The 13,744-nt window shown below is 41.1% G+C and overlaps 1 long non-coding RNA gene across 1 annotated transcript; it reads left to right on the top strand.

The window, feature by feature from the left end:
* The first annotated feature begins 898 nt into the window (after positions 1–898).
* Positions 899–8,048, top strand: LOC310842274. The gene is made up of 3 exons (XR_014563054.1): positions 899–1,050; positions 3,286–3,535; positions 6,401–8,048. It is a non-coding gene; the product is annotated as an uncharacterized lncRNA (long non-coding RNA).
* Positions 8,049–13,744: the final 5,696 nt, after the last annotated feature.

Raw genomic sequence — 13,744 nt, 5'->3', positions numbered from 1 at the left:
AAGTCTGGAGACACCCTGAGTGACTTTTTTAAAAAAACAAACAAACACCCACACACCTCCAATTCAGGAACATCCAGAGAAACAAGCTGTGTGACTTGAAAGCCTGCATACTGTATTGTGAACCCTAGTTGGCCCTAATCAAGGTATAGTTTTGCTACTGTAAATTTTGTAATCATGGGCTAGGACAACTACTTGATTCTGATGTCCTTTGGAAACAACTAAATCTAGAAGTTAAAGGATGGCATCAATATCACACCCAATTTAGTAACATCTATTTTAAAACAAAAAGTTTTGAAAATCACGCTAAAGCATAGTTCGGTGTAATCTGAAAGCCAGCATGGATTCATCCTTTTAAATGCATTGTTCTACTATCCCTATGGAGAGAAGATATTGGTGCTTAGGATGTGTCTGTGCTGCAGGCACAAAAGTTCAGAATGAAGACAAAGGTTACTATGGGGGAGAGTATATTTGTTCAGATGTTAAAGAGTTAATTTTGCTCTACAGATTCAGATTTTCTGCAGTAAACTGCTGAAATGATGCACATTAGACACTGAAATTATAAAACAAAGGCATATCCTTTCTTGCCTGTTCCTGATGAGCACTTGCATACGTGATTGTAAGTTTGTGTGTTGTTTTCCTCTGACTTTAAAAATATTTTATGTCTTTTTTCTTTCCCCCTTTTCTTTCTTTTCTTGTTTACTTTAACTCACTGTAATAGTTTCAATAAAATAATAATAATAATAATAATAATAATAATAATATGATGCTGATGTTTGTGCTATTTTTATATGTTTTTGTTTTGTATTTGTTTCTCATGATTGCAGAGATTTAACCCTGCTGCTGGTCCCTAAAGTTTTTGTACCTGGTTGGACATGTACTGTATGTTCTATGTTGGTGTGAGTGTATTCTGTATTTTTTATCACCACTGTCCCTTGCAATTGGCTCCTTTATTCAGATAGCTGATGTGATGCATTAAGAGGGGAGAGAATCTGAATTTGCCAGCATGTGAATTCACCAGAAACAGAGGATGAAGTACATGTCTAGTTTTAGGTGATGACCTTTATTAATTCTCTATTACCAGGCCCTGCTGTGAAGCAGGGTGGGGGTTATACTAACATTCTCAGTGTTTTGCTACAAGTAGTACCGTACTTTTTGTTGTGGGAAACCTGTCTCTTAGATCAAAATTCACTACTTGGCTTTATTGCCAGGGGTGGGGAGGAGGTAGCAGGGCCCAAACCACATTTCATTCAAAGGCCCCTGATACCTAGTAGGGGCTGATGTCATCGCTTTCTGCAAACGCTAGAGACCTCTGTGTATAGTAACTGCTGCCGTTTGTCTGCATTGGTGTAGCTGCTGTGGGGGAATCGCTAGCCCTGGCTTCATCCTTGGGGAGATGTGGGTGACCCACATGTGCAGACCAGAGCCAACTCAGGCCTGCACAGAGGCCTGTAGATGGCAGCGCAGGCTGACTCTGCCATTGGCAGAGTGCCTGGAAGTCTCTTGAGCCAGGATCAGGTTGCAGAGGAGAGCAGGTTTGCAAGTTTGCTGATTCAAGCAAATGAGCCAGGTATTTTGGGACACTTGTGATTTCCTAGTACCAGGTTTCAGAGATGAAATCTTATTCTACGGGAAACAAACAGCAAATACATAAAAGGCAGCACAAGAAAGAGGAGGAAAATGTAGAAAAGGCTAACGAAACAAATGGAGCAGGGGGCAAGCGTGTGGAGAAAACCTAGCATATATTTTTGGCCTACCAGACCAAGGGTGGGCAATTTTTTTTGCCCCCCAGGAGTCACACATGGCAATCTTGCATGGGGGTCTGTGGTTGCCATTTTCACACCCGTGTTCACACCCACCGACCATCTCTCTCAGACACGTTCTTTCTCTTGCACACACACAATTGTAGTAAAGAGGAGAGGACAGGGAGAGGAATCTGAAAGGCTTTCTTTTCCCCATCATCATCATCATCATCATCATCATCATTATCATCATCATCATCATCACACTCTCCCCACCAGGCTGTTTGGCAGGCTGGGAAGGAATCTGATTTACACAAGAAAGGAAGGTACATATTAATGATAGTCCCCATGCACGTTCCTCTTCATCACAATTGCACTGCTCCCCCAATTGATGGCCTGGGGAATGGGGCAGTTGTTAGCAGGGAGAGGCTTGACCACTTGTACCAGGTCACAGGCCAAATTCAACTTCTGTGTTGCCCACGTATGTCCTTGGCCCCGTGACAGGGATAATGAATAGACATAAAGAAAGAGAGGGGAAATCACAACACATTTTATATTGGACACAAACATTTATGTTTCACACTCCTGGCATTTGTAAAGGCTGGTCTTTGCATGAGTCAACGTTTGTTCCGTAGCACTGAGGCATCTGAGGAGCTCAGGAGGTATGATGGCCTCTGATGTTTGATGGTATCTGGACAAGATTACTTGAGTGTGGCTGACAGACGTTAGCTTATGCAGAGGTTCCATTAATTTCAAAGAATTTACAGCCTTTCTGAGGCTTGCAGCATCAATATCTCTTGTCCAGATGTTGCAATGCATCACTGCAGAAGAGCATCATATTCTGTGGGGCTGAGGGCTTAACACCCTAAACACACATGGCTGAAGAAAGAACCCGATGGCAAGTTTTAACAGAAAATGTTTTTACTTTTATTGATTCATGTCTCAACTTCCATTAATCCTTTGTAGCTCAAGGAACTGTATACATTCATTCAGCTGACAATTTTGAAAATGCCAGCCTTCTAAAGGTTAATTACGTTTTTACATATTTGTTTGGTGTGTTGTTTATTTTACAAAGCAGAACTATTGTAAGTGTCTCTTTTATATAAACCCTGTGTCAAAATATTCCAGTGGGTTTTGCATATGAAGGAAATACTACCTGTACATATTACAGGTAAAGAGAACTCTGTGGTAATCAGTGGATTATGGAGTGTGAATGTGGTGTTCGTAGATCCCCTCGCTGTTCCAAAATAAAGCAGATCAGCATCTCTCTGGTCCTCCAGTGACCTCCCCATTGAATCATAGAAGGAATTCCACATTATCTGCTGTGAATGCTGGCCTTTCCCAGAGGCTGGTTATATTCATGCGTGTAGAGCTTTTGATTAGATCTGCTGTTTTGCCTATGGCAGTCTCTGCAAAACACCATTTCTCTATACATCATTTGAGCATTAGGTGTGATAAGATTGCCACTCTTTATTATATAGTATAAAACAGGGGCTCTCTTCTAAATAATCTTTTCTCCTGTCTCTCCTCTGCTCTTGTCCTACAGGGAGGTGAAAAAGAAAAGAAAAAAATGAAGGTGGCGAAGGGGGAAAACCTTTCACCTCCTTAGATGCAACAAGGAACTATTTCATTTACAAAAGCCAAAGCATGCTACATCTCACATTGTTCTAGGTGGAAGAGAAAGATGATAAAACAATGTTATTTATATTTATTTATTACATTTACAAAGCACCTTTTCCTCTAAGGAGCTCAAGGAGGCATACATGAATCTTCCTCCTAATTTCATCCTGAGGCAAGTTAGACTGAGAGAGGGTGACTGGTCTGAGGCCACCCAGTGAGCTTCATGGCAGAGAGGGGGATTCAAACCCTGGTCTCCCGGATCTTAGTCGAACACTTTAACCATTACTTTACTTCACCTACATGAAAATTGAAACATTTTTGATCCCAGAAGATGGTCTACAGATGGTCTTCCTCAACCTCGGCCCTCCAGATGTTTTGAGACTACAATTCCCATCATCCCTGACCACTGGTCCTGTTAGCTAGGGATCATGGGAGTTGTAATCCAGAAACATCTGGAGGGCCGAGTTTGAGGAAGCCCGGTCTAAGGGCTTGGGCACTCTGCCTAGATAGAGACCCCTAGTGGGGCACCTTTTGGCCATAGGGAATCTTTGGAGGAAAGATGAGCTAGGAGAGTAATGAACATAGGAAGCTGCTATTGTACTGGGCCTGCCCTGCATCCCTTCCCTTCCTTAAACTCCAGCTGTCTTTCACAAACTGTTTGGCGGTGTGCCAAGGAGTTGATGATGAAAGGCTGCTGTCCTTGCATCTATTATTGAGCCCCAAATGAGGCATCTGGGCTGGTGTTTATTTAGATGGTTCAGATCAGTTATTTGGTATGGCAATAGTGAAGGAGGAGAGACGGGATATATTCTTGGGAAGCAAGGAAAATTGATCTGGTTGGCTTCTTTCATCCAGCAGGATAGGGATTGCCTCAGTTAGCGATGAAAACTTGCTTCAGCTTGCATTTAAAAGAAAAATTACCTGATTCACAGTTTGTGAAATAATATGTGAACCATAACACAGCCATCCTTTGCAACCCACACTTTTGCAGATAACCATCCAGCCAAGTGATGTGTGCAATAATACTAGGGTTAAATGTGCATATATTAGTAAAAATAACATAAAAATATGGGGGAATTGCTTTGCAAAAATGTGTGTATTGGACAAAATTTCATTTTGTATTGGATAAAATGTGAACTATGGGAACAGTAGCTCTAGGAGGGACCCTTAATAAGCTACATTTCCCAGGATCATTTAGGGGAGGCCATGACTGTTGAAAGTGGAATCATAGTTATTTAATGGTATGGTGTGAATATGGCCAAACACAGCAGGGCTGGCTTTCCCATAAGGCAAGGTGAGGTGAGCACTTTGGGGCAGCAGCATCCACAGAGACAGCAGCTCCCAATGTAGATCTTTACTCCCCTCTTGTACCTGATGTAGATCTTGACTCATCCATTTTTCCCTGGCAGTGAGGGGACTGTCATTTTGGGTCTGCCCCAGATGCCAAAATGTCTTGGGCTAGCCCTGTACATAAGCCTTTGCCAACCCAGTGCCTTCCAGATGCTTTGGATATCTCTGCCGACTGGGGCTGATGGGAGTTGTATTATTATTATTATTATTATTATTATTATTATTATTATTATTACTACTACTACTACTACTACTATTACTTATATACTGCCCTATACACGGAAGTCTCAGGGCAGCTCACAGAATAAAATCAAAATATAAAACTATAAATACATAATCAAAATGCCTTATGAAGAACGGCTAAGGGAGCTGGGCATGTTTAGCCTGGAGAAGAGGAGGTTAAGGGGTGATATGATAGCCATGTTCAAATATATAAAAGGATGTCACATAGAGGAGGGAGAAAGGTTGTTTTCTGCTGCTCCAGAGAAGCGGACACGGAGCAATGGATCCAAGCTACAAGAAAGAAGATTCCACCTAAACATTAGGAAGAACTTCCTGACAGTAAGAGCTGTTCGACAGTGGAATTTGCTGCCAAGGAGTGTGGTGAAGTCTCCTTCTTTGGAGGTCTTTAAGCAGAGGCTTGACAACCATATGTCAGGAGTGCTCTGATGGTGTTTCCTGCTTGGCAGGGGGTTGGACCCGATGGCCCTTGTGGTCTCTTCCAATTCTATGATTCTATGAAAAGGAAAACAACAACAACCCAATAACCCCCCTACCCCAAAAAAACATGGAGGTCACTGGGTTGTTGAAGGCTGCGTTACATGGATCTACAGGGTTGAATCTGGTTGTGGCCTTCTGCTTCCTGAAGAGCTTTTGATCCACTGAATGTGCCCACTAATGGAAGGAGGAGGTGGGGCAATTTCTGCTGGTTTGCCCCCCTCCTCCTGCAGGTAGTTGTATCACCTTCAGCACTGCTCTGGAAGGCCTTCCAATGCTCTGGAGTAGATGTGGTGGTGCGATGATGGAACCAGCCAAAAATCCCAACACTCTTCTTCCATGTAATGAGGTTGAGGGCATGTTCTTTCATATGTGGTGAACCTGTAAAAGGGTAAATGAGTATTGGGAAATGATTCACAATGAATTGAAAAAAAAAAGTTTAAAAGCACCCCCCACCCAAACCAGAGTCCTTTTAGTTGGGAATAATTCAGGCAGAAATTCCCAGGTGTCAAAAATGGTTATTTATGTATGCCACTACTGTAGCCCGTGTTTCGTTAGCCCCAAAATGGAAAATGAGCGAGGTCCCAACTAAAGAAGAATGGCAACTTAAACTGATGGAATATGCACAGCTTGCGGACCTAACATATAGAATAAGGGAACAAGCAGAACATATGTTTAAAGAAGATTGGAAAATGTTTATTGAATGGGGGGGGGGGAGAAATTGTGTATACTTGAAAACGTTGACAGCATTAAGATAAATTCAACAGTGTAAATAAGTTTTGGTGTATGTAATAATGGAATACTGAATGGTTTAGTTTATGTAAAATATGCAGGGATCTGTGTTCTGGAAAATGAACCATGGAAAGAGAAGAAGAGAAGTCATTGATATTTTAAGGTTGTTTAAATGAATACTCTAAATTGTAAAACAGAAAATTTAAATATACATACACACACTCTACTCCTTCCACAGGCAGAGGTGCCCACTGAACATTTCCTCAAGATGCTCAGGCACCCATGCCACTCTTTAAAGAATATGGCCTCCACATTCCTTTAATCATAGAATTGTAGAGTTGGAATGGAACCACAAGGCTCATCTCATCCAACCCCCTGCAATGTCAGAATGTTTTGCCCAAAGTCGGGCTCAGAGCCACAACCCTGAGATTAAGAGTTTCATAGTATTTATTCTGCAAACTCTTAAACTAGACATCCATCCACTGAACCTCTTTATCTTAGCATTACATCTCTCTGGGCACAAGGTGTTAGATTAGGTAATTGGCCTTGGAGAAGGAAGTGGTCAACCCACTTATCAAAGGCTACACCCCCACTAATCCGAAAGCAAGACACAAAACAGAACTTTTATTTTATTTCTTACAAATGAAGGCCCATCTATCCTTGGCTGTGTCAGCAGGGATAGCCCATTTTTCCAGCATTGGTTGTTGACTTCCCCTGACACCATATCACAACCCATTAGTGCTAGAATCTGACAAGTCCCGCTGCAACAGCAAAATGGCAAGTTCTTTAAAAAAAATGTAGTACAAGGGGACAGACAAAAACAGCGTTGGTATAAGAAGTTGTTGGTTTTTGTTTTAAAAAAACCTAACTCCCTCAATTCTTGATGCTTTTAAAAAAAGGATGCTTATATTTTTTCTTTTAACCCTAATATGAAGTCGTGTGTGTGCTTAATGTATTGCTATTCTTGTTTAGAATTTATGTTTTAGCCAAGGGATTGTATTGACATGGTATATTAAGAGGATCCCTTTAGATGGTTTCGGGAAATATTTTGCTGATGCTGTTACATTGTACATTTTATTTTCATGTGCTTCAGATAAATTAGCAGCTTTGCAGTGGAGTTCCAGATGTCTCAAAAGGAATATCTTTGCTGTTTGTTAACTGAGGTAGATGGTGTGTTGTTTTTTTTAATACTGTGAAGTTATATAGTGACTGTCTGTATTGTGGAAGTTACAATAATGGGAACAGCAAGCGTTCCTAGTGATTGTACAGATGATTGCCCAGGGGAAGATGATGACAGCCTCCATAGTTCCAGTAGGCCTTGTACACGCAGAGATACAGGGCCTGAGCAAGGGCAGGCAACTTGTCAAAATCGTAGAGCCAAGGTCCCTGCTTGATATTACTCTAAGGGCTGCGTGCATGCTTTGCTGTATGAAAGCCCAAGGGATGCTGAAAGCAAACAAATGGAGCCTATTAGCAAGCCACTGACTGTTGTTAGCGGCAAATGGTTAAGGGGCAGCAGCAGGAATAACAGCAGCAAGGAGACAAAACCTAGCGCAACGCAAAGACAACTCTGAAATGAAGGCACTGGGCCTTTATTCCTAAATCAAGGGGTGAAAAGGCCCAAGCTTGCATGGGATTGTATTGACGGATGTGACCCTCCTTACCCCTACATGTGTAGCTGAAACAAAAGCACCCTGCACACGCTTAATGGCACACTCTTGCTTTGTACTACTTCACATGCTGATATGGTCTGTGGCCTAAGTCAGTAAATCCCATCCAGCAGTTACATCTTCACATGTTCCAAGCCTGATTCCTAACACCAAAATAACTAAAATGAGATGAGTGGTGAAGCTTTGACTGGAGCATAAAATGGACCCAAATATTAATGTAAAGTACCTACTCAAATAAAGTTAAATTGTGAAATGTTTTATTTTCAGGGTGGTTGTGTGTGTCTCTCTCTCTCTCTGTGTGTTTCACGAAGGTAGAAGAAAAGTTATATTCGCTGGCTGAGAGATTTGCTGAAAATAGTGGTCTCCACAAAGTTACAGCGAGGTGATTCTGGCAACTGAAAAACAAAGAAGTTTTTTAAAAACCCGTGTGAAAACATATGATGATCCTGGACTGCTGGAGAAGGCTACTGCCATTTTTAAAGCGTCAGACTGCACTGTGGGAGCCCACCCAACTTCCTAAACATTCTTTGTCTTGAATCCTACAGAATACTTGTGTGAGTGGAATAAACTTCTCCTTGTGCACCTCATGTACCTACTGATCATCCCCAGTTGAGCTGTTCATTTGTTCAGTTCCTCACATGATTACTATTGTGAGGAGAGGGAAAGTGTGGAACTCATCCCTGCTGCCCTTCGCATGTTGGGGGGCAGGAAAGGTCTTAAGAGGAGTTCCTGGGTAACCATAGAATCGTAGAGTTGGAGGGGACCCATCCCCTACAATGCAGGAATCCTGCCCACAGCCAGAAACCCTTACCCAATGCACCATTGGAGACAGCAAGGCTCTATTGTAGGAAGAGTCCACATGTGCAAAATAGGCTCCCTACTTCAAGACTCTCCTCTCCAACCTGTTGGGTCTGGGGTCTGGATGGGGCCAGCAAGCTTATCCTCACTTTCCTCCTCACTGCGTGTGAACATCTGAATAGGACATGTGTGTAGTGTCAGATGCTGTTTCAGACAGTCCCCTGACCCTTAGGAGTAGATTTCCAGAGGCTGAAGTGGGAAAGAAGAAATGGGAAAGGTCCATTCTGTGATCAAGATCAAAACCATGCTTCTGGTTTTTAGGATCCCAACCCATGCCTGCTATCTGGCAATTTGCACCTGTCTCTCCCTGCTTTCCAAAAACACCAAATGCTCAATTTTTATCCCATCAATCTTAAGTACAGTGGACACTCGGGTTGCAAACATGATCCGTGAGGGAGGCACGTTTGCAACCCACAGTGTCTGCGCACACGCGGGTTGCGATTTGGTGCCTCTGCGCATGCACAAAGTGTGATTTAGCACTTCTGCATATGCATGACCGCCAAAACCCGATAGGAACCCATTCCAGTACTTCCGGGTTTCAGCACATCCGTAACATGAAAAAACGCAACCTGAAGCGTCTGTAACCCAAGTTATGATTGTATCAAAAAATATACAAGTAACAAGAATCCTAGAAAAAGCAAGCATTAAAAGCATTAAAACGTTAATAGAATTAAAACTGTTTACATATATTAAATATGTTTAAAACTTACAAATAATTGCAGTTATTCTACTCTGAGTAGAACCTGTTGCATATAAGCCAAAGAATAAAAAAGCATAGCATTTGATAAAAACACAATAATGATAAAAGGCAGCATTGGGAACCAGTAGTAATATTGATCTATCTCATTGCTAGATTTGTTAGTTCCTTGTTTCACTTTGTGAACTGCTGTGGATTTTTCGTTGAATAAAAGTGTAAAAATAGTTGCAAGCTTAGACTGTGTAATTAATGAAATATAGACAGAGTTCAAAATGTTCTACACACATAGCCACAAAAGTGGTGGGCCTTGAGATGAGCAAAATTCCATTAGAAGCTCATTAAAATAGTCTTTCATGGATGGGCAGGAGAGTTGCTTTCTTACAGAATGAGTCACTGTTTCCCACCCACACACATTTAGTAGGATCTGCCGAAATATAGTCACTATTATTGTTGTTATAGTTATTAATGATAGCTAATGATAATTACATGCCATTTTACACAATACATAATCATTATGACAATACAACCTAGTACTTAGCATGTATGAAGTGTTTTTCACACAAAGTGCTTATAGCTTTTTGTTACCCAACTCCCCCCTCCATCACAAATGGAAGAAACCAAGCAAGAGATGTAACATTTCTCTTTTTTTATGCAACTTTCTGAATGTTAAGTGATCAGGTGACCAATGAGTGGCACAGGTTTAATCATAAACAAACAAAGAAAAAGATGCTGCTTTTTGGAAATTTGAACAGTAAGTGGCACTCCATCAGAACCATGGAAATTCTCCAAGCTTAAGCAACCCGCTATAATTGTGAATTTAGAGCGTATCTGCCAGGAATTTAAGTCGCTGCGTTTCTTCATACCAACAAGAAACAAAAAGCTATGGAGATCTAACCTTTGTCTCTATTCTTTAGGCGTGGATCTTGAACATCTAGACCCCACTGGGCAAAGCTACAGAGATAATAACTTCATATTTTTGCTCTTTATGTTTCTATTCATTTTCTTTTCTCCTGCAGAAATTGACCTATTGGGCCAGTCACTGTGCAAACCCCTGGCGAAGAAAAAAGGCTGGAGAATTGTTTTTTCCTTGAGAACCCATGCTGGTAAAAGTCCACATTTCACCCAGCAGGGATGGCTTCAGAAGAGATGCAGGCTGTGCTGTCTTCTCCCATAGGCTTGTGTTTTTCATTCCCATGACACGCACAGCAGATTCCCATGGCCTGGCGCCCTGTGGCCTTGGGCTCCTGTCTGAGCTCAGCTCCTCCTAGCTCAGAAGCCTAATCAGTCAGTCAGTCAGAAGTCTAATGTGCTTCTGCCCCCTTGCCACCATGATGTCTTGCCTTCTTAATGTCTGGGCAGTGACCTTTTAAAAGCTTGTTTGCAGCTTCACTTGCTGCTTTTAGACAAAATGTCTCATTGCTATTGACCACCACCACCACCCTTAAGAAGTGCCTACCTTCTTTTCTTCATTTCTTTTCTCTGGGTTAGGAAATGTTGTCTGGTAGCAAGAGAGAGAGGAAAAGCAGATTAACAGTGGAGATGCCTGTTTTAAATGAATCTGAATGAGTGTCATGAAGAAAGACTTTTCTCTGCAAAGTAGATGTTGTTTTTCCTCCCCAAAGAGTCATGTGGCTCCTTCTGACTCCATACAGGCAGACAAGCCTAATTCAGCTGTCTGTTGCACAGTGTAGTTAAGTGGTTTTGTAAAGCCATCTCCCCTCAAAAGTGTCAGTTTAATAGATTGTCATCAGAACCACTTCAGTTTGGTTGGAGCCTACCCGGACCCTAAGGATTTAATCCTTACTCTAGTGCCAATATAGCTCAGTGAGAAAAGGCATGACTTCTTTCTATAATGTCCAAAGTTGAGTCGGTCCATTTCTGCCTCACCATTTAAAGCATCAGAGGCAACATGGCCAAAAAGAAGACCTGTGCTTGAGATGATGATGATGAATCTTCATCCTATTGCTTTGTTTTCAAGATCCAGATTCTGGGGGGCATAGAAGGGTGGGGCTTGGGAAAGGAGTAAGGAGATTTGGAATGGTATGGTTTGCAGGGGCATGGAATGGAAAAAGCCCTACCATAACACAATGTAGAAAAAAGTTCCTAGGAGGCTTGAGGGACACACACACAAAAATATTATTTCTATAAAATGTCTGAGGTGTACATATCTAAAGGATCCATGCTTTATTTCAGAAATTGACCTTTGGGAGAAATTTTAAAGTTCAAGTTTTAGTTTGTCACTTGCTTCCTATGAAAAAGTAAAGCAACATGTGCATAAATAGTTTGTCTTTTTGCCATTTTTTTTTTTGTAGGGGCAGGAATCTTGTTTTAATGGGGAACTGAGAAGGAGCTGTCCAGAGTGCTGGTAAATGATGCCCAGCTGCTTTCTGATTACTGAGCATTTACCAGAGATTGCCAACATGTTTTAAGCAGGATAAAACTTGGCTTCCCCTGAGAAAAAACAAAACAAACCCTAACATTTTCAGGGTGCTAAATTTTGTGAAGTCAGATGTCATATTCTGGGCTGCAGATATGGAAAACCAATACAATTCTGGAACTGTTGTGTGATGGTCCAAAGTGAAAAGATATTATTTATGTTATTTTTCACTGATTTTGGCACCCAAAGTTTTCCATTCTTATTAAAGCTTCATTTTATAGCAGCTTAATGCGTGTTCAGTTTAAGCTTTTTATGAATGAATTTTAACGTATCCTGCCAACCTTAGGCAGATGGTATAATTTTATTCCCTGACTTTATTTCCCCCCGCTCATTTCTTACAATACTAAGAACTGTTTGATCTTCATCTTGATGTTTTGAAAAGGTAAGAAATAAAAATTATACACAGTCTTTACATGTTAACTAAGCAAACGAATTCTGTTAAAGAAAAAACAGTAAAACAGCAGTATTATGTATGGCAGATTTTAGGTTTGGATTTTCACCTAGTACATGCCTAGTACATTCTTCAACACTTTTTCATGTAAAACATTCCCTGCACAGAAAATCTAGCACATCATGGAGAGAGTTAATACATTCCTCTCTGATCTGCTGTCTTTCTATATATAAGGTCTTCTATTTTTTAAAACCTGGCAGAATATTTAAAATGTGATCCTTCATTTGCAGTCCAATCATACAATGTGATTTTGCTTGAATGTGTTACTCATGTAAACCAGACACTAGAGAAGGGATGGGGAATCTGTGACCCTCCCAGATGTTGTTAGACTCCAGATGTTGTCAGCTCCAGTCATCACTGCCAGTGTTCAGGGATTATAGGAGTTTTAGTCCAGCCACACTTGAAAAGCCACATACTCTCTTCGCTTATGGTGGTCTGAAGGTGAAATCAGACTACCTAAAGAGAAGGTGAAATCGGACTATCTAAAGAGAAGGTGAAATCAGACTACCTAAAGACAAGGTGAAATCGGACTATCTAAAGAGAAGGTGAAATCAGACTACCTAAAGAGAAGGAAACATTTGCTAAGAGAAACACCAGTTCCTCTCTGCATCCTGCTTGAAAGTCTGTCCTTCACTGACCTTAGGAGGCATTTGTGTCAAAGTTAGTCCTGCAAGTCAAGAGAGGAGAAAACCCATCATTATCTGTAAAAAGGGAAGCGGATTGCTTCCTGTTGCTAGAGTTCCTGGTACTTAAGATACCCTTTCCTTGGTGTAGAACAATCCATCTACATATTCTGCTCAGAAGAAATTCCCAGTAAAGCTGTGTACACATCACACATTGAACTAATTCCTCAAGGATCCTGGGAACTGAACCTTGATAAAGATGCTGGGAATTATAGCTTGGTGTTATTTTGTGGGGAAATGTGCTTTAAGTGCATGGTGTCTACCTAGCCTTAGTTTTGTGGGACACCCCCTTTAGGAAACAAGTTTAGTGTTGCAGCCTCATTAAAGCTTATCTTGCCATTTCATCTTAGGGGCTATGTTTGGTGGCTTTCTTGTTCTACCACAATCAGACCTTAGTGGTAACATCTCATCGCTTCCTGACCATTTTTGTGTTTTGTGTCCTTAAAACGTGATTTGTTTAACCAGGCTTTCTGTTTGCAAAGGTGGGTGAGTGGCATTTGAAGTCAAACTGGGGGGGGGGGCAGTTTGCATCCTGAATGAGATACATATGCAGGTCTTGCATGCTCCAGCAGAGGTCAGATACCTACAAGAAAGCTAATTTATTGCAGTATGATAGATTATAACAGCTTATTTGGAGTTCCAATGTATAAATCACTTAAATGTATATTTACATAACATTCCTATTAATTACCACAAAAATCTGTAATGATTCTGTCTGAGCAGTTCCAGTTTATCTTGCAAATTTGTGTTTAAGCAATTCAGTAACAGGTAATATTTAATCAATAGACCA

Source organism: Podarcis gaigeae (genome assembly GCF_964106915.1).
Source record: "Podarcis gaigeae genome assembly, chromosome: 3".
In the NCBI taxonomy this organism is placed as follows: Eukaryota; Metazoa; Chordata; class Lepidosauria; order Squamata; family Lacertidae; genus Podarcis; species Podarcis gaigeae.
The sequence above is the reverse complement of the archived record's forward strand: the minus strand, read 5'-3'. Positions and strand labels throughout refer to the sequence as shown.